The 19376-nt window shown below is 35.2% G+C and overlaps 1 pseudogene; it reads right to left on the bottom strand.

Annotated features, from left to right (window-relative positions):
- LOC113930347 overlaps positions 1-19167 on the bottom strand; it is a 106245-nt pseudogene extending 87078 nt beyond the window's left edge.
- Between the last annotated feature and the right edge of the window lie 209 nt (positions 19168-19376).

Here is a 19376-nt window from a genome sequence, read left to right as displayed (position 1 = left end):
TAAATCATCATTTTGAGTATCTCGATTTGCAAAAAAGAAAACATGGTTTGTATCATAGATTTGAATGTTTAAAAAAGATATGTGTGTATATGTGTGCACATGTGTGTAACTATTTGTATGTGTTCTGTGAACAGATTGAACATCTACTCTGTGCAAGGCATGTTCCTTAGGGCCATGGTAGTAAAAAACTATATTTCCTTCTTTATGATGATGAATACTTGACAAAGATTCCAAATGTTTGCATGTTAAAACCATTTTTCCCTCTATAGTAAGGTAATATAAAATTGAAGAAGATTGTTTCCATATCCATTATGTTGCCCTTTTGTTATTAAAGTGACAACTAATTGGTTCAGAAATCAGATTTTTGTATCTACAAATTCTGACATGCAATGCCCCAAAACATGAGTGAAGAGTCAAATAATTTTAAGCACCCAAAATACTAATACAATATTCCAAGAGGAAACATGTGTTCTCCTTGAATGGTAACATAATGCACTGATCAAGAACTGGGCTCCCTGGCTTCAAACCTAGGCTTTTCCAATTTCAAATCCTAAGGAAAAGCAGCTCAATTAGTTTTCTATAATGCCAAATTCAAATTGTCTTCTGCAAATTTTAAGTTCCTCAACCATTTTAACTCTAGTTACCATATACCCCCTTCTCCCCCTGCATCCTCTTCGTGAACTATGGTGAAGTATTTACATAGAAATATATGTAGTTCTCTTAGCTCAGTATAGTAGGCACACAGGATCAGCTATTTTATTTAACTCAATTAATATGCTTAATTATAATAAACATTTCAGTAAATAATTTCAAAATATGTTTGTGTTTTCTCAATTTTTATTAATGATATGCATAAATCATAATGAAGGGTAGACTATGATCAGTAAAATGGAGGAAGATGTTAAAATCTGGTTTACAGACAGCACAGAGCAGATCCTGCTGATAACTTGAAAAACAGAGAGGGAAAAAGGTTAAAAAAAAAAGGAACAAAAATCTCAAAAGCAAATGAAAACTGCTATGACTCACATATTCACACGAGTTGAATAGATATGCATGAATACTATACTACTTTATACAGAGGAATAGTAAATATAAAACACAAGTATTGCCACTCCATCCTTCTTCATCCATGAAAGACATAGCTAGTCCATTATGGCAACATTTAACACCTTGACTTAAATGAGAACATAGTATCATCCTCTCCACACTGCTCCATGTGTCTGCTTTAGGGTGTTGGTGTTAGACACAGAATCTAGAACCTCACTCCCTAATTTGAGTCCTTAGTGGCTCTGTTACTTAACATCTCTGTGCCTTAGTGTTTGCTCGGATAATAAAGTATCTACTTCAAAGGATTGTTTTGGACCTTAAATTAGATGAAATAGAAAGAGCTATGTAAATGTAACTGTTATAATTATTATTACCCTCGAATTACTGGATTTGACAATAAAATGAATCAAATTTTCAGGTTAAAATATGTTAAATAAACACCAACAGGTTGGCATGTATATAACTTTTAATTTTTCCTATGCAAAATGGCTAATATTAATCCATTTTTTCATTTAAGAAGTAAGCTTTGACTATATGGAAACATTAAATTGAGACCATTATCATGAGGTGTTTTCCATGGTACCTTTCAAAGATGTATTTAATATTCCTTTTTGGCTGTATTTTCTTTCAGGTAACTGTTGATTATTTAGTAAATCACTATTACCAAAGTCCGTAGCTTTGTACTTCTCTTTATAACTTCTTCATGGGTCCTTGCTCCCAGAATTCCTTGTGCCCTCCTTGTGCCCTCCCAGAATTCCTTGTGCCCTCCTGTCTACAAGTACATTCCTACCATTTGGATGTTTTATTGATCTCTTATGGATAATTAAATTAAATGAGGAGAGAAAGAAAGAATAATATTTCATTTTACCAGACTCCCATTGTTTTTTGCTCCTTTTGAGTAAATATTTGGACAAGAAAACTCTGTTGGAAAAAAAAATTGAGGATTATATAAAATATGCTTTTCTAATAATTCCTAATTTTTTCACTTTTCAAAGAATTAAGATAAATTTTGACCTTTTTCTAAACATCTCTGTTAATATTATATAGCATACCAGACTAATTTTAAATATCTTATATTTTCTGGCCATCAATCACCAAGTCATGATGCTAATGATTTTATGTATAATCTGAACACATATTTTAATTTTATATCCATAATTTTCATACACTGTTGCATGTCATTCCAGCGATCCAAATCTTACAAAAACAGGATAACTGTATAAATTAATGGTCTGTATCAATAATTATGCATTGAGAATAAAAAACATAGTTGCTTAAAACAATAATTTATCATTGTTCTTGAATCTATGACTGAGTTGGCAGTTCTGCTGATCTGGGCCAGCCATGACTGATATTGGATGGTTTGCTCATATCTCTTTATTTAGCAAATATGTTGGCCATAGGCTGGTTCTTACAGGATAGTCTCCTTCACATGTCTGGAGATAGGACAAATAGGTGGTGGCAGGGACGAGGGTGGCTGAGCTATGTGTCATTCATCACTCAACAGGTTACCTTGGAGGTCATTACTTGATAATGACAGAGTTCCAAGAGAGTAAGTGGAAGCATGCCATGCCTCTTGAGTTCTAGGTTTATAACTGTCAGGTCACTCTTGCTGCATTCTATCTGTGAAAGAAGTCACAGGAACAACCTAGATCCGTGTGGTGGGAAACAGAATATTTCTCTTGATGGGATGAGCTACAAAGTCACATTTCAAAGGGGCATGGGCAATGGGGGAGAATAATTCTAGTCATCATTGCAAATAATCCACAATACCCTCTTATACTTCTTTGACTATTTGCACATTTACCTTTATACACTTATAAAAATTCTACAAGGAGTGAATATTGAGACACTGGGATTTAGAAATGTAAAGAAATACCTCTTGGATGGAAAAAACAGATCTGCTTTTATTCATACACAAAGTTTATTATGGATCAGAATTTTATCACCTGGCAAAGTCAGTTTAATTTTTAATTTAATGTCTCTTAGTTACCAAGGAGCTGTTTACAAATAAAAGAACACACTGAAAAACTTTCCTGGTGAACAAATAAATAAAAAATAAATGAATAACTACATCTTATCTATTCATGATGTTTCCTCTACTATAATGCTATTGTATTCAATGAACTAAATATTTCAGGATAATAAAGACTGTATAGATGCACTTTATATTATTTTATACTTTTAACTAGGCTCCACGCCCAACATGGGGCTTCAAATATGACCCTGATGTCAAGACTGTCATGCTCTACTGACTGAGCTAGCTAGGTGCCCATATAGATGCACTATAAACAGTAAGGCAGGCTTCCTAAATTATGTGTCCTATCACTGCCATGCTTATATACTATTCTCTGTATTTCAAATACAGAGCTCTGTATTTCAAATACTTGTGCTAATTTAAAAATCTATGATACTAAGAGATTTCCAAATTTCACCTAATCAGAACATAGCATTTAATATTTGATAAAGTAAGTTCAGCTATATTCAAACATAGTCTAATAATCACCATAGGTATTTTACAGGTATAGAAGACAGAGGCAGCAAAAGATGAGCTTTGTGGTATTAACAGGCAGCCCCCAAATCTCAGTGGCTTAATCTAATACAAGTATCTTGTGCAAAGTATGTTGCATTTCTGACTGACATTCCAGTTCAGCTGTCTTCCATGTGTTCATTCAGCTTTCCAGAATGCAGGGATTTTATGACACCTCATGTCATGAAAGAGTAAAAAGCAGGTTGGTCAACCAAGTTAAAGTTCTTGATTACTTTCATCTGAAAGTAGTACATATATCTTCCACTCACTCTTTTTTAGCCAAAGCAAGTCATGTGGCCTCTCTCAGCTTCAAAGGGGAATAGGACCATGCAATGCTTCAGTATCCCCAAAAAGAGAATAACTGGAAATATTAGTGAGTTGTGCTAATGTCCCCACTATAACTGTTATTAATTTGAATGATAAAAAGTTCATTCACTCTTTTTATTTTTTAATTTTTTAAAGATTTTATGTATTTATTTTGAGAGAGAGAGAGAGCAAGCAGGAGGAGGGGCATGGGAAGAGAGAGAGAGAGAATCTCAAGCAGACTCCACACTGACCGTGGAGCCTGAAGCCAGGCTCAATCTCACAATGATGAGATCACGACCTGAGCTGAAATCAAGAGTCAGACACTTAACCGACTGAGCCATCCAGGCACCCCTCAGTCACTCTTTTTAAATAAGAAATCCACAGAGACTTGGATTCCCCATGAATATAAGAAAAAAGTGAAATATGAATGAGGCTTTTCTGACCCAGCAAAGAAAACACATAAGTTTATAGCTATCAGACAGAGATGTCCATTTAAACAGAATTACTGGGGCTGCAGTTACTAAGTTAGATATCCAATTAGAATTACAAACTTTTTAAAGGTTAGCATTTAAAAGCTTTAGCAACCATCTTGTTTCAGGGTGCCCTAAATATTTTTGTCAGATGTATGGAAAATTTTAAGTAAGAAAAGCTTTAAGATGAAGAAAGAATGTCCTTTTTTTGTATCTGTAGAGAGGGACTATTTTTTTCCTTTTGGTGGAGATTTTTTCATGGAAAAACTACAATGCTTTTTGTTTTATAAAGCTGAGAAGTGGATTTAAAAAGAAGGCCAGCAGGAATAGTGCAAATTTTTATGATACAGAAAGGAAAGGGCCAGAATGGGATTGTTAACAAATAGAATATTGTTATATGCTCCCCTTGAGCATATCCCTCACTGGATGCAATAATGCTTAAATTTAGAGATATTTTTAAAAAATTTTTGGGTGTTGCACACAGAAGGTCTCTATATAATACATGCTAGTCAACTGGGAGGGGTAACATACTAATACTTCAATATCTATAAATGATATATAACAAATATGCTATTCAGGTTTATTATGAAGTTGACAAAATATAAGGAGGGACAGCATGTGAAGGAGTAGCAAAAGAACAATATAATTCCGGTATTTGTTTAATAATGCGTCAGAAAGAAGGAAAGACCTATATAGGGGGCTGTAATGGATCATTTGGTAGTCATATGACAACAAAAAATGGTTATATGTTAGAAGAAATAATAATGGTAGTGAAAGTTTGATGGACTTGATAATAGGCATCAGACAGACCTCAGGGCGCCTGCGTGGCTCAGTAGGTTAAGCATTTGCCTTAGGCTCAGGTCATGATCTCAGGGTCCCTGGGATCAAACCCCACATCGGGCTCCCTGCTCAGCCAGCAGCATGCTCCTCCCTCTTCCTCTGCCCCTCGCCCCTGCTTATGTGCTCTCTCTTTCTCTCTCTGAAATGAATAAATAAAACCTTAAAAAAAAGACCTCAACAATTTCCTTAAAATTGATGCTGGTCATCTTATTTCAGATTATCGTATTTTACTGCAACCAAACTTTACTAATCTGAGATTTAAAAGTTATACTGAACTGATGAATCATTGAACATTATATCAAAAGCCAGTGATGTACTATACCTTGGCTAATTGAATTTAAATTAAAAAAATAAAAAGTTCCAAAAAATTAAAAATAAATAAAATAAAAGTAATATGTCCTTAATTATGATGATACCAAATGTGTGTAGAATTAGCAAGTAACTATATGAGAGGTTTGGCATGTATAAAATTTTGTCTTCATCCATTTATGTTAATAACATCACTTTAATAGAATTGGACAAAAGTAAAATATACTTGTTGCTTGTTTACTTCTTTGGCTTTTATTAAAAATCACATTTATTTATAGAGATGCTGCTTGTTATACAAGACTTTTAAAGTGTTCTTCACTGAAATGAACTTGGCCTAGGGGAAAAATGTTTGTGTCAGAAAATATTTAATTAAGACACAGAATGTAGGCTCTGTGACTTTCATTGTCCTATCTTTTTTCTGATCTCATAAACTGATTTTTTTGTACTTTGATGGCAAATTTCAATGGAAAACTAGTATGATTACTTGTAAGCTTTGGAGACTAAGAATGCAACATCACCCTGTTCAGTCAGTCTGACTCAAAACCCAACTATCAGATTTTCCATATGCAGGTCAGATGACAGGCCAGTATTGCCAGAGCAGCCATCTTTTAGGAAGTTATAAATTGAAGCTCTTTCCACTTGACAATATGAAGATACCATACTGTTTTGCACCCCAAGTTAGGCTGTAAGCCCTGACAAAGTTCAAATTTGTAAATTTTCCTCATCTTTCAGGGAAGAACTACCTGTGCTCCATTTAGAAAAGTGACTATATTTAAGCAATGGAAAAGACATTCTTTTTTTTTTAAGATTTATTTATTTTAGAGACAGAGAGAGAAGAGACAGGGGAGAGGGAGAGAGAAACTTAAGCAGACTCCCCACTGAGCACAGAGTCTGACATGGAGCTCAATCTCATGACCCCAAGGTCACAACCTGAGCTGAAACCAAGAGTCGGACACTTAACCAACTCTGCCACCCAGGTGTCCCTGGAAAACACATTCTTAAGTGAGAATTTTGGCTCATATTATTAAGACACAAAATTTATCCTGCTCATTGTGTTGCTGATCGTCATCATAAATGTTGCTGTCTCAACTGTTTAATACTCTGCCTCTTAGAAGTAAAGAATGTGACATGTGCTAATATCAGAGAGTGAGAGGGAGGATTACTCTGAAAGGCCATCCATGTGCTAAAAGGAATCAAACCATTTTGTTGCTTCTCATCATTCTTAATGTATTAAAAGTCAGGACATTATATATACGTATGTATAAGTATGCATGTTTTAAGTTATACTGAGTCCATGATCTATAGCACCAGAAAACCCTGCCTATTAGCCTTATGTTTATCCACGCTCTGTAAGTGTGCTTCTCACACTGGCAGCCACTTTATAAACAGGCTCTATTTGTTAAAATACAGTCACAGGACTAATATTAATCACATGTGCTGAAAAAAAATGCTGAACATGGACATTTTATTCAAACCATCTGCAACACCATCTTGAAATATAAAATATATATACATATATATATGTATATATATATATTAGAAAGTCATAGGGGCGCCTGGGTGGTTCAGTCAGTTAAGTGTCCAACTCTTGATTTTAGCTCAGGTCATAATTTCAGGGTTGTGAGATCAAGCACTGTGTCAGCCTTCATGCTGAGTGTGGAACCTGCTTAAGATTCTCTCTCCCACTTCCTCAGCGCCCCCCATTCTCTCGAGCTCTCACATGTTCTCTTAAAAAAAAAAAAAAAAAGAGGAGAGCCTGAGTGGTGCAGTCAGTTGGACATACAACTTTTGGTTTTGACTCAGGTCGTGATCTCACGGTCATGGGATTGAGTCCTGTGTCAGGGTCTGTGCTCGGCGTGGATTCTGCTTAAGTTTCTCTCGCCCTCTGCCCTCGCCCCCGCTCACTCTCTCTCTCATAAATAAATAGATCTTTTTAAAAAAGAAAGAAAGTCATAAAGGATTGCTTCAAGTTTATTAATTGATTCGTTTTCCTCAAGTACACTATGTCCATTCTCTGAATAGAAAGAGAAAAAAAAAATCTCTTTGACACTATCTGCCATCTGTTTCCCTAGAGTTAGCTTTGTAAACAACTTCTGGTTGTGACCCTTTACTGCATGCATTTACAAAACTAGTATTTTTTTAACATATCATGTGCCAGGCTCTACATTATACACTGGGGATACAGCAGTAAACAAGGCAGGTATGGTCAGGGAATTAAATGTTATTGCAATCTAGCAACTCTGCAAGATAGTTTATAACATGCAAACACACATACACACAGATGTAGTTGGCATAAAACCACAAAACAGCAAAGTGTTACTTCAACTGGTGAGTTGAAGTTCAATCCCACAGGCAAATAATTTCCTGGCTGTCTGAAACGAGACAAGAAATAACTCTAGAAGTAAAGAAATTTGATGGGGTGACCTAGAGAAGCTCTCGGCCTGAAATAATATCACTTGCACAAGCCAGGGAACCACATAAACAGGAAGACGCTGTTGGTGTGCTCAACTAGACTGATGGAATAAAAACTGGGGTAGAAAAGAGATCATCTTAATCATTCAATACTAAGGATTTTGCCAATACACTCGTAAAAAGTTTTAATAATTAACAACAAAAGCACTGAAATACAGATGGCAATTAAAACCACTCTTATTTCACATTTATATATAATTGATTCAAGTCTAAGATCTCTAATTCTGTGGGAAATTCACTTGCCTCCTCCAGACTTATGTAAATATCCTAGAATTTTTTTTCTCATGGCAAATTCTTGTTCCTAGTACCTTCCACTAGCAAACTCCAGATCTTACATTTCACTGCTCTTGTCTTCTTTTTGTTACCTAATATGCAGATGTGCAACTCAGCCTGTGTTCCTTGATTACTGGGAAAAAAAATTAACTTGCTTACATCATCTCTGTATGTAGCATATTTTACAAAATGTTTGGAGTCATGAAGAAGATTTATATCAAGCAATATATTATATTTAGATATTAATTGCAGTTTGCAAAAGTTTTTTTAGTACTTGACAGGTATTTTTCTACTGGCCACTTTTCTCAGGATATAGGTTCTAAAAAATTGCTGAATGTCTTCAAAGGAAAGCTAGACATTGTATAAGCACACATAGATATCAATACAAATGACTCTTATCCACAGACATATAAGTAAATTTTGTCCAGTAGAAATGCCATTGATCTCTCCCATTATAAATCACTTTTACATTTCACTGTAAATATTTTTAAGCATTACTTATTGCTTATGTATGGGTGGTTCCCTGAAATCTCTTTTAAACTAGTCATAACATCTTACTGATTTCCTTATTAATTAATGAATTAAAGAATATCTTTAACATGTGTTCATTTTATATTTGTGTGAAGTCATGATTATAAACTTTTTTGAAACTTAACCTTTAACAGGCTCCAGAACAATTTGCTAAATTCTTTCTTTCCCTTCAAGATAACTCATTTCTCTTTACTCCTCCATTTTCAGGAACCCTTTGCACTTAGTATCAGAGGCCCAGTTATTCTTAGTACGCTTTCTGTAAGGACTCATTGTGCATCCTTTGACAAAGGGCCATAATAACTGGGTTTCCACTTTTAGCATCAGAAAACAATTGGAAGCAACTGCAAAATTCCATATATTTTTCTCTCTCCCCCATTGGTCTTTGTAATTTGAAAAGAGCAGTATAGATTTTTGCTTCCTATGGATATGGATTATGCCGTGACTGTTAGAAATCAAATTAGCAACCAGGCAGTATGATTTTTTTTTACCCTGCTGTATACCTGTAGTGTATACTGAAGTTGAGGCTGTTAGGTATTTACATATGATTAATTCCATAAAGTGAAATAAGGACTTCTTAGCGAATTGCTTTTTTTAAAATAACATTCATGATTTCTAGACTTAAAAGAATCTCTGTCATTCTTAAGCAGATGTCCTTTAACCAGGGGGGGCCACAAATACAGAACAACAATCAAAATAAAATAACACATCCTTCCCCACCTTTTTTTTTTCTTTTATGGAAGCCCTCTCTAGGATGACTCATGACCAATCTGATTTCAGGCATTAAGAAATCTGACTATGAAATTGAGAACTGCATCATTCTGCAAAGTCATAAAAAGTTATGTATTAATCATAACTTTGCAGTTTGGAATATTATTCATCTATGGTCAGAAGCTCACACTTCAAAGTTAAAGAGTGTGCATATTCACAGGAAGGAACAACTAACAGGATGGCTGAAATTCCATGTGAATTGAAAACTCCTTGTTTTGTGCAATTGTAATCATCAGTGTACCTGAACCTACATCAATCTTCACTTTGGCCATAAACACAGTAGCTATATAACAGTAATAGAAAAATACAATGGAAAAAGCTAACACATTTAACTTTTACAGATATCCCCTTTCTTTAAGTAATTTACTATTAAAACTTAAAAGAATATAAAGATGTGAACATGAAGATAATGTTAACTATAATAGTCACTTAAGACAAGGAGGTGTGCGTCTTCCTGGATCCACCAAATATAGTAAAAGGGAAAATATAAATTATACTGGTTCAAAAGAAATCACAAAAAATTTATTTATCCAGTCCTCAAACAACATGGAGAGATGCCTTAAATCTTGGATTAGCATAAGAAGTGCTCTTTAAAAAGTTCAGCTATTGCTTAGAAAATCTAAGGAAAAAGTCCATTATTCAAGTTATAAAACCTATGATTATATTTATCTTTTTAACTCTCACGAAGAAAATTGTCCTAGTGTTAACGAAAATGAGAAATTGGGATTCAAATGTTATGTTATTACAGTAAAAAAATGAACTGCATATAAAGTATAATGATTCAAAATTCTATTAATGCAAAAATATGTAATTGGGTCATTATTATTTATAAAATACAACACCAAATGAAACATTTAGCTTAAAATACTTACTGTATCCTCACAGCATACAGTGAACTGGGAATTAACTGTCCATTTCTTTCATCAGTATAAATAGAAAAAACAAATAATATAGAATCCAAGGAGAAAAAGTGAACAGCACATGACTGGGTCAGTATATGTGCAGACTCAATAATTCCATCTTTAAAATCTGCACTGTTGGTCACAGCTGGACTAATCATGCAATAACCTGCACAGATCATAAAGACAGCCAAAATAATCATATGGGTCAGGAGGGTGGCCCATTCAGTTTGCATATGTGAATATGATCTGAATGAAAAGAAGTTAGCCACAATGAAAGAAATTACCCAGCAATGTAGATCAAAGCAGATAATCAGCATGGATAATTCAGGCCTGAATACAGATGCAGAATATAGATTATGACTTTTCACAAAAGTTTCAGCTAACCCTGGTTTGTCAATGTATATTGATCTTTCAAAAGGATTTTATTTCACAGGGACACCTTGGAAGTTTCCAGAAAAACTGACAAAAAACACAACATCTCTTAGGTCAGCATTGATCATTTTCTTTTTCTTTTAAATCATTAGAATGGAAAGTATTCTGTTTTCCTTTCCTCAGTGCTACACATAAACACACACACACATACACACACACACACATATCCATAATATTCCTACTCTTTAGTACCCACTTAGAGAAGAAAATTTGCATACAATAAAATATATAGATCTTAAATGAACAGATTGATGAGCTTTGACAATAGCTTACAATACATGGTATAATGTATACAGCTATCAAGATATTGACAACGTTGTTTTTACCCAGGCCCTGTGATCCTATAAACAGATACAATTAAAGAAATTTCCCCAGGAAATTGACAGTAATACAGTAATGGTAGGGGACTTTAATACCCTAGTTACATCAATGGATAGATCATCCAGATGGAAAATCAACAAACAGAGCTTTTGAATGACACATTAGACCAGATGGACCTATCATACATATATATAGAACATTCCATCCCTAAACAGCTGAGTACACATTCTTTTCAAGTGCACATGGAACATTCTCCAGGACAGATCACATGTTATGCCATAAAACAAGTCTCAAATTCAAAACGACTGAAATCAATTCATGCATCTTTTCTAACCACAATAGTATGAAACTAGAAATCAATTACAAGAATAAATATTGGAAAAAATACAAACACATGGAGGTTAACAACATGCTACTTAACAACCAATGGGTCAATGGAAAACTCCAAGATGAAAAACAAATAGACAGAAATGAAAGTGAAAACACAAAAGTCTGAAATCTTTGTGACCCAGCAAAAACAGTTCTAAGAAGGAAGTTTATAGAAATGACAGGACTAACTCAAGAAAACAAGAAAAATCTCAAATAAACAACCAAACCTTGCACCTACAGGAGCTAGAAAAATAAAGCTTAAAGCCAGTAAAAGGAAGGAAATAATAAAACTTAGAGCACAAACAAGTGAAATAAAGATTAAAAAACAATAGCAAAGATCAATGAAACCAATTTTTAAACCTTTCATCAGACTCATCAAGGAAAAAAGAGAGAAGACTCAAATAAATAAAATCAGAAATGAAGGAGGTGAAATAAAAACTTACATCACAGAAATACCAAAAATATTATGAGAATATTATGAAAAATTATATGTATGCCAACAAATTTGACAACCTAGGAGAAATGAATAAATTCCTAGAAATATACAATTTTCCAAAGTAAATCAGGAAAAAGTAGAAGATTTGAACAGACTAATAACTAACAATGAAATTGAATCAGTAATTTAAAAATTCCCGAAAACCAAGAGTCCAGGACGATAAAACTTCACATGTGAATTCTACCAAACATTTAAAGAAGAGCTTATACCTATTCTTCTCAAACTATTCCAAAAAAATAGGAGAGGAAGGAACACTTCCAAATTTATTAACAAGGCCAGCATTGCCCTGATACCAAAACTAAATAAAGTCACTATAAAAAAGAAAACCATAAGCCAATATCTCTGATGAACATAGATGGAAAAATCTTCAATAAAATATTAGCAAATCAAATTTAACAATACATTAAAAAATCATTCACCATGATCAAATGGGATTTATTCCAGGGATGCAAGGGTAGTACAATATTTGCAAGTCAATGTGACATATCATATGAACAAGATGAAGGATAAAAATCACGATCATCCCAATAGATACAGAAAAAGCATTTGATAAAATGCATCTGTTAATGATAAAAACTTAACAAAATGAGTTTAGAAGGAACATATCTCAACATAATAAAGGCTATACATGAAAAACCCACAGCTAACATCATACTCAATGATGAAAAACTGAAATATTTTCCTTTAAGATCAGGATGTTCACTTGTACCACTTTTATTCAACATAGTACTGGAAGCCCTAGCCTGAGCAATCAGACAACAGAAAGAAATAAAAGGCATCCAAATTGGTAATGAAGAAGCAAAATCCACTATTTGCAGATGACATTATACTATATATAGAAAATCCTAAACACTCCACCAAAAAACTACTAAAACTGATAAATGAATTCAGTAAAGTCACGGGATACAAAATTAATGTATAAAGAAATCTGTTGTGTTTCTATGTACTAATAAAGAAGTAGCAAAAAGAGAAATTGAGAAAACAATTCCATTTACACTTGCACCAAAAAAGAATAAAATACCTAGGAATAAATTTAACCAAAAAGGTGAAAGACCTATACTCTGAAAACTATAAGAGAATGATGAAAAAAACTGAAGATGATACACACAAATGGAAAGATACTTCATGCTAATGGACTGGAAGAATTAATATCCTTAAAATGTACATACTACCCAAAGCAATCTATAGATTCAGTGCAATCCCTGTCAAAATACCAATAGCATTTTTCACAGAACTAGAACAAATAATACTAAAATTTGTATGGAACCACAAAAAATCCTTGAATAGTCAAAGCAATCTTAAGAAAGAACAAAGCTGTAGGTATCACAATCCCAGATTTCAATATATACTACAAAGCTGTAGTCATCAAAACAGTATGGTAATGGCACAAAAAATAGACACATTTATCAATGGAATAGGATAGACACCCCAGAAATAAACCCATGCCTATATGGTCAATTATTGTATAACAAAGGAGGCAAGAATGTACAATGGGGAAAAACAGTGTTTTCAATAAATGGTGTTGGGAACACTGGACAGCTATATGCAAAAGAATGAAACTGGACCACTTTCTTACACCATACACAAAAATAAACTCAGAATGAGTTAAAGACCTAAATGTGAGACCTGAAACTCCTTAAAGAAAACATAGGCAGTAATCTCTTGGACATTGCCCTTAGCAACATATTTATGGATATGTCTCCTCAGGCAAAACAAAAGCAAAAATAACTATTGAGATTACACCAAAATAAAAAAAAATTACACAGCAAAGGAAGCCATCAACAAAACAAAAAGGTAACCTAGTAAATGGATGAAGATATTTTCCAATGGTATATCCAATGGTATATAAAGAACGCAATACCAAAAAAAAAAAAAAAAAAAAACCCACAAACAATCCAGTTAAAAAATGGGCAGAGGACCTGAAGAGTCATTTTCCAAAGAACACATACAGATGGTCAACAGACACATGAAAAGATGCTCATCACTCACCATCAGGGAAATAAAAATCAAAACCACAATGAGATATTACCTCAAACCAGTGAGAATGCCTAGTAACGAAAAGACAAGAAATAACAAATGTTGATGAGGATGTGGAAAAAAAGGAACCCTTGTGCACTGTTGGTAGGAATGTAAATTGGTGCAGCCACTATGAAAAACAGTATGGAGGTTCCTCAAAAAGTTAAAAATAAAATACCATATGATCAAGTAATTCTACTACTGGGTATTTATCCAAGGAAAATGAAAACACTAATTTGAAAAGATATATGCACCCCAATGTTCATTGCAGATGATTTACAATAGCCAAGATAAGAGAGGGAATGAAATGTGTACTGATAGATGAATAGATAAAGAAGTGGTATGTATATACAATGGAAAAATACTCCTCCATAAAAAAGAATGAGATCTTGCTATTTGCGACAACATGGATGGACCTAGAGAGTACTACCCTAAGTGAAATGAGTCAGAGAAAGACAAATGCCATATGGTTTCACTTATATGTGGAATCTAAAAAACAAAACAAACAAATAAAAAACAGACTCTTAAATACAGACAACAAACTGGTGATGGCCAGAAGGGAGGTGGGTGGGCACATGGGCGAAATAGATAAAAGAGATTAAGAGGCACAAACTTCCAGTTATAAACTAAGTCACGGACATGAAAAGTACAGCATAAGGAATATAGTCAAATACTGTAATAGCATATGGTGACAGATGGTGACTGCACCTATCGTGGTGAGCAGTGAGTAATGTATAGAATTGTTAAATCACTATATTGTACGCCTAAAACCAATATAACATTGTAGGTCAATTATACTTCAATAATAAGAAAGAAAGATAGAAAGAAATATTCCCACCCATTTGTGTTATAGGAAACAGCTTATCACAAAGAAACAACCTTCCTTATATGACCTAAGACTCATAAATGTCCCCTTGGCCCTATATGACAAGGAAAAACACAGACCCTACCAATGTCCATTCTTTGCCTCATAAATGATTAGCTAAACTGTTTTGTCCCCACTGATCAAACAGAACCAAATATTTGTTACATAAATTTTGGTTACGTTTCTCTCCTTTCCTAGGTTCCTGAACTGTGACCCACTCTTACCCCTACCCTGCTTAATGGCCCCTTCTGAAAATAGGCTGACTTCAGGGTAAAGTCATCTCTGATCTTTTTTTCAATCACACCTCTCTCCTCCCACTTTCCTCTACCTGGTCCTTTCTAGCCCTAAGCCTTGTTTACTCCTCCCTAAAAGGAAAAGCCATTTCTGCCTGACCTTTGAGATGATTGCAGATTTTATGGTCTGAAAATTTTCCCTATTGTAATAGTCCTCCTCCCCTTATTGCTATTAAATCTTTCAAGTACTCTCCTTACCAAAATCTGGATTTATTTTCACTTGACAGTCATTGGTGCTCTGACTCCAATGGAGCATGGGCCTCACTTACAGACTCCCACCATCTCTGTGGCAATAATGGCACTTTGTAGGTCCTTCAAACTGGTCTTCTGTTCAGCAATTCAACTATATTTGATGAATTCCACTCTCAAACCAGTGTTCTGCCATGTCCTATCTGTTGTAAGGAGTTACTTTGATTCCTTAAGGCAAAGAAACTTTTCTTTGGCCCTTCTTTGTAAACTCTTCTGGTTTTTCCTCTGCTCTTAAATTTGGAGATCATTTTAACAAATTTCCTTGGCAGGGATGGGAAGCTTGGGGTGGGGATTTTCTCTGACCAGAAAATTGTGAAGGAAAATTAATCAAGCAGGACTGTTTACTGTTTCATTTAAGATCTTAGCTCTGATTCCATTTTCTAATCCCATGGGGACCTCTACCTATCAATTGCTCTCCCTCTGCTCCTCCCACTGACTATGCTTCAACGTTATGGCACTAATTCAGTTAAACATCCATCTCTAAATGTAACATTATTTCACTAAGGTTAATCTGGAACTGCAATGACTCTCTGGGATTCTTGTGATCTCCCTAAATGTGTTCATCTCTGGGGGTACCTTGAATCCTGGTAATCCAAAACGCCCTCTGAACAATTTGCATATTTCTCACAGTATTAGGAAGGTGAATAAGTACTTTCTTTCTCAGTCCAAGCTTAATCAGGCTATCTAGTAATATCAGTCTATCTTATCTGAGTCCATTCAGTCTCTGAAGGATCATCTGCCAACCTCCTGTTGCTCTATCATCCATTCCAAACACAAAGTCACTTATATGTTCCTCAATTCCCTCTCGTTCACCCTCAGCTTCTCCAAACCTGTTTCTGTCTCCTTCACTTCCAGGTTCCACTCTCCTTGTATTTACCTGCCTTTCCTGAATTTAACACTACTTTTCCAGCCCTCTCACTTCCTACAGTTATTCAAGATCTTGATTCTGTTCCCCCCGTGCTGGGTTCCCATGGACAAGAAGCTACAGAACCTCAATTGCCAGCCCCCACAACAAGTCATATTTAAGCCTTGGTCTTGAGTTGACTTACATGCCATCATAAAGGATTCCCCTTATCCAAAAAAGAATAGGGATGAATTTTCTATAAAATTTAAGTTACTGCTCGGGGTATATTTTCCTGAGCTTCCTGACCTGTGCCAATTAGTCCAACTTCTTCAAGGACTTGAAGGTGTCCCGATGGCCTTGTGGTCCTATGGCCTTAAGGCCAAATGTGTCAAAATTCATGATGACTTACAATTAAACTAAAATATATCCATAACCTACAACAGGGCTAAGGAAATAAAAGGAAAAATGTTAGATTCCATTCCCATCAAAAAGTAAATAGTCAAAGATTCAGGAGTGCAGACAGCAAAGAGATGGATCAGTTTCTAACTGGAGGCACTGCTTAGAAAACATTTGGAAGAATCATTCAGATAGAATCCTAAATGATCACATGACATTCACTTTAGTCACCAGTTTTGTTAATGGGTTCCGTGCTGAACTGAGAGAACATATTCAAAATACTGCATTAATTGCATCCCTCTCTGAGATCCATGCTTTAGCAAAATACCATGAAGATGTACAGGCTACTAAAACTTAAAAGTATTTACTCACGACTCTCCAACTGAAACCAATTGAGGGTAATCATACGAAGGACTTCAAGCCATCCTCAGGTTCCCTTCAGTCTCCCATAGATCAGAACACCTGCAGATACTGTAAGGAAAAAGGTTTATTGGACTAAAGATTAACCAAAAAGAAAATAAATCGAAGTCTCAATGACTCTCTCAAAGGGATCTGCTTCTGTCTGCCCCCAAATACTCTTAAACACACTGGATAAAATAATTCCCAGCCAGTGGGCTCCCAACCAACTTCCTCGTAGACACTGGAGCCACCTATTCCACCCTTAATACTTTACAATTTCCCACCATGATGGCTCAGAGTACACAAACCATCCTGGTGGTGGTGTTAGATAAACATGATTTGTCTCTTTCTAAACTACCTTCTCTATTTCTTGGACTCCATGATCATGATACCCAACAAAAATGATTCTACAAACTGTTAATCTGTTAGGCAGATATTTACTTCCTAATTGGAATATTAATGTGTATGTTCTACCGAAGGACTTTTTTTTTTTTTTTAAAGATTTTATTTACTTGAGAGAGAGAGAACAGGAGAAAAAATGTGCAGGGGGAGGAGCATGAGGGAGAGGGAGAAGCAGGCTCCATGCTTACCAGGGAGCCCGATGGAGGGCTCGATCCCAGGACCCTGGGACCATGACCCGAGCCAAAGGAAGATGCTTAACCGACTGAGCCACCCAGGCACCCCCTGAAGGACTAACTCTTGAAAACCTGGAATCCTCCCCTACTCACCGTTTCTCTAACAGCTTTGTCACCCCAAATTTCCTTGCTCTCATTGTACTTCCCCAATCCCTTAACAGTTCTTGCATTCAGAATATGTTTGCTCATATTCTTGAGTCTCTTTGGGATATAGAATCAACAGACACAGAATATATTTTGACAATCAGAGTCCTTAAAAGTGGAAATAGTATCACTACGTCCCTCCTTAAGCTACCCCAGTATCCTTTAAAACTTAAAGCAATTGAAGGTTTTAGACCTATTATTTAAGGACTTTTTAACAAAGAATTCCTGGTCCCTACTCAAGCTTCTATAATACCCCAACTGTTCCTGTGAAAAAGCCTAACAAAAAAGAATATCCATCGGTTCCAAACCTGGGGGCCAAAAATAAACTACTAAGACTTAGATTCCCTCTAGTCCCAAATTTAATAGCCTTCTCACTTCTATACTCCCTGTTACCATTACTTCACTCTTGTGGACTTATGTTCCAGCTTCTTCAGTATATTCCTCCACTATGATTTCCAAGACCTATTTGCCTTCACTTTGGAAAAACAACATGTTTGGAGTGCTATGTCTCAGGGGTTTATGGAAGCCCCCACCTATTTTTCCTCAGGTATTAAATTAATTTAAAGGATGTTATTTTTCCACATAATTCAATACCCCTTCAATATGTAGATCACCTCATTCTTTTCTCCAGTAAAATTGATAATTCACTGACAGATAGGCAAATACCTATTAGAAGCTCTGGCTTGAAAGGGGTATAAAGTTTTGAGAAAAAAAATACAATACTGCAGTCCTTAGGCTCTTTATTTAGGACATGATATCTTCTTTAAGGGAAAAACTTTGTCCCCAGAGTGTACCAAGGTCATTCTGAATTAGCCTGTATTTGAAATGAACAGATAAATTCCGAGCTTCCTGGGACTGATTAGCTATTGTAGGATGTTGATTCCTAATTTCTCTACTATAAGATTTCCTTTATATGATTATGGAAACAGTGTCTGAATCCATACAATGGATCTCAATATGTGAAGAGCATTTGAATCCTTAAAAATCTCCCTTTCCTCTGCCTTCAATTTGGAGTTCCCAAATTCCTTTGCCCTTTTTTCTATTTGTTTGTAAGAAAGGACATACTTTAAGCATCTCAGAATCATAACGGGAAACAGAGGCACATTGGATACTTACCCTCATTCTAGATCGGTGCTCAAACCACAGTTTACGTGCTAGGTCATACTTTGAATATTCATATACCCCATGTTGTCCAAAATCTTCTCCTGACTGAAAATATGCAACATTTTTCAAACTCTTCCCTTCTCTAGTGAGATCCATATTGCTTCTATTTTTAACATTATTTTCTACTCTTTCTCACATTCTTAAACAGTGTTTTTAAAATCTTAATCCCACTAGCCTTTCTCTTCTGACTGAAGAGTGATCACATGAAATGCGTTGCAGCCACCCAAACTTCAACCCATCCCCGCCCTGGTCTTACTGAAATTCCTCTTGTAGATCCAGATCTCATTCTCTTTGCTGATGGTTCA

This window comes from Zalophus californianus, chromosome X (assembly GCF_009762305.2).
Source record: "Zalophus californianus isolate mZalCal1 chromosome X, mZalCal1.pri.v2, whole genome shotgun sequence".
Classification (NCBI taxonomy): domain Eukaryota; kingdom Metazoa; phylum Chordata; class Mammalia; order Carnivora; family Otariidae; genus Zalophus; species Zalophus californianus.
This window is presented reverse-complemented; position numbering and strand designations above follow the sequence as displayed.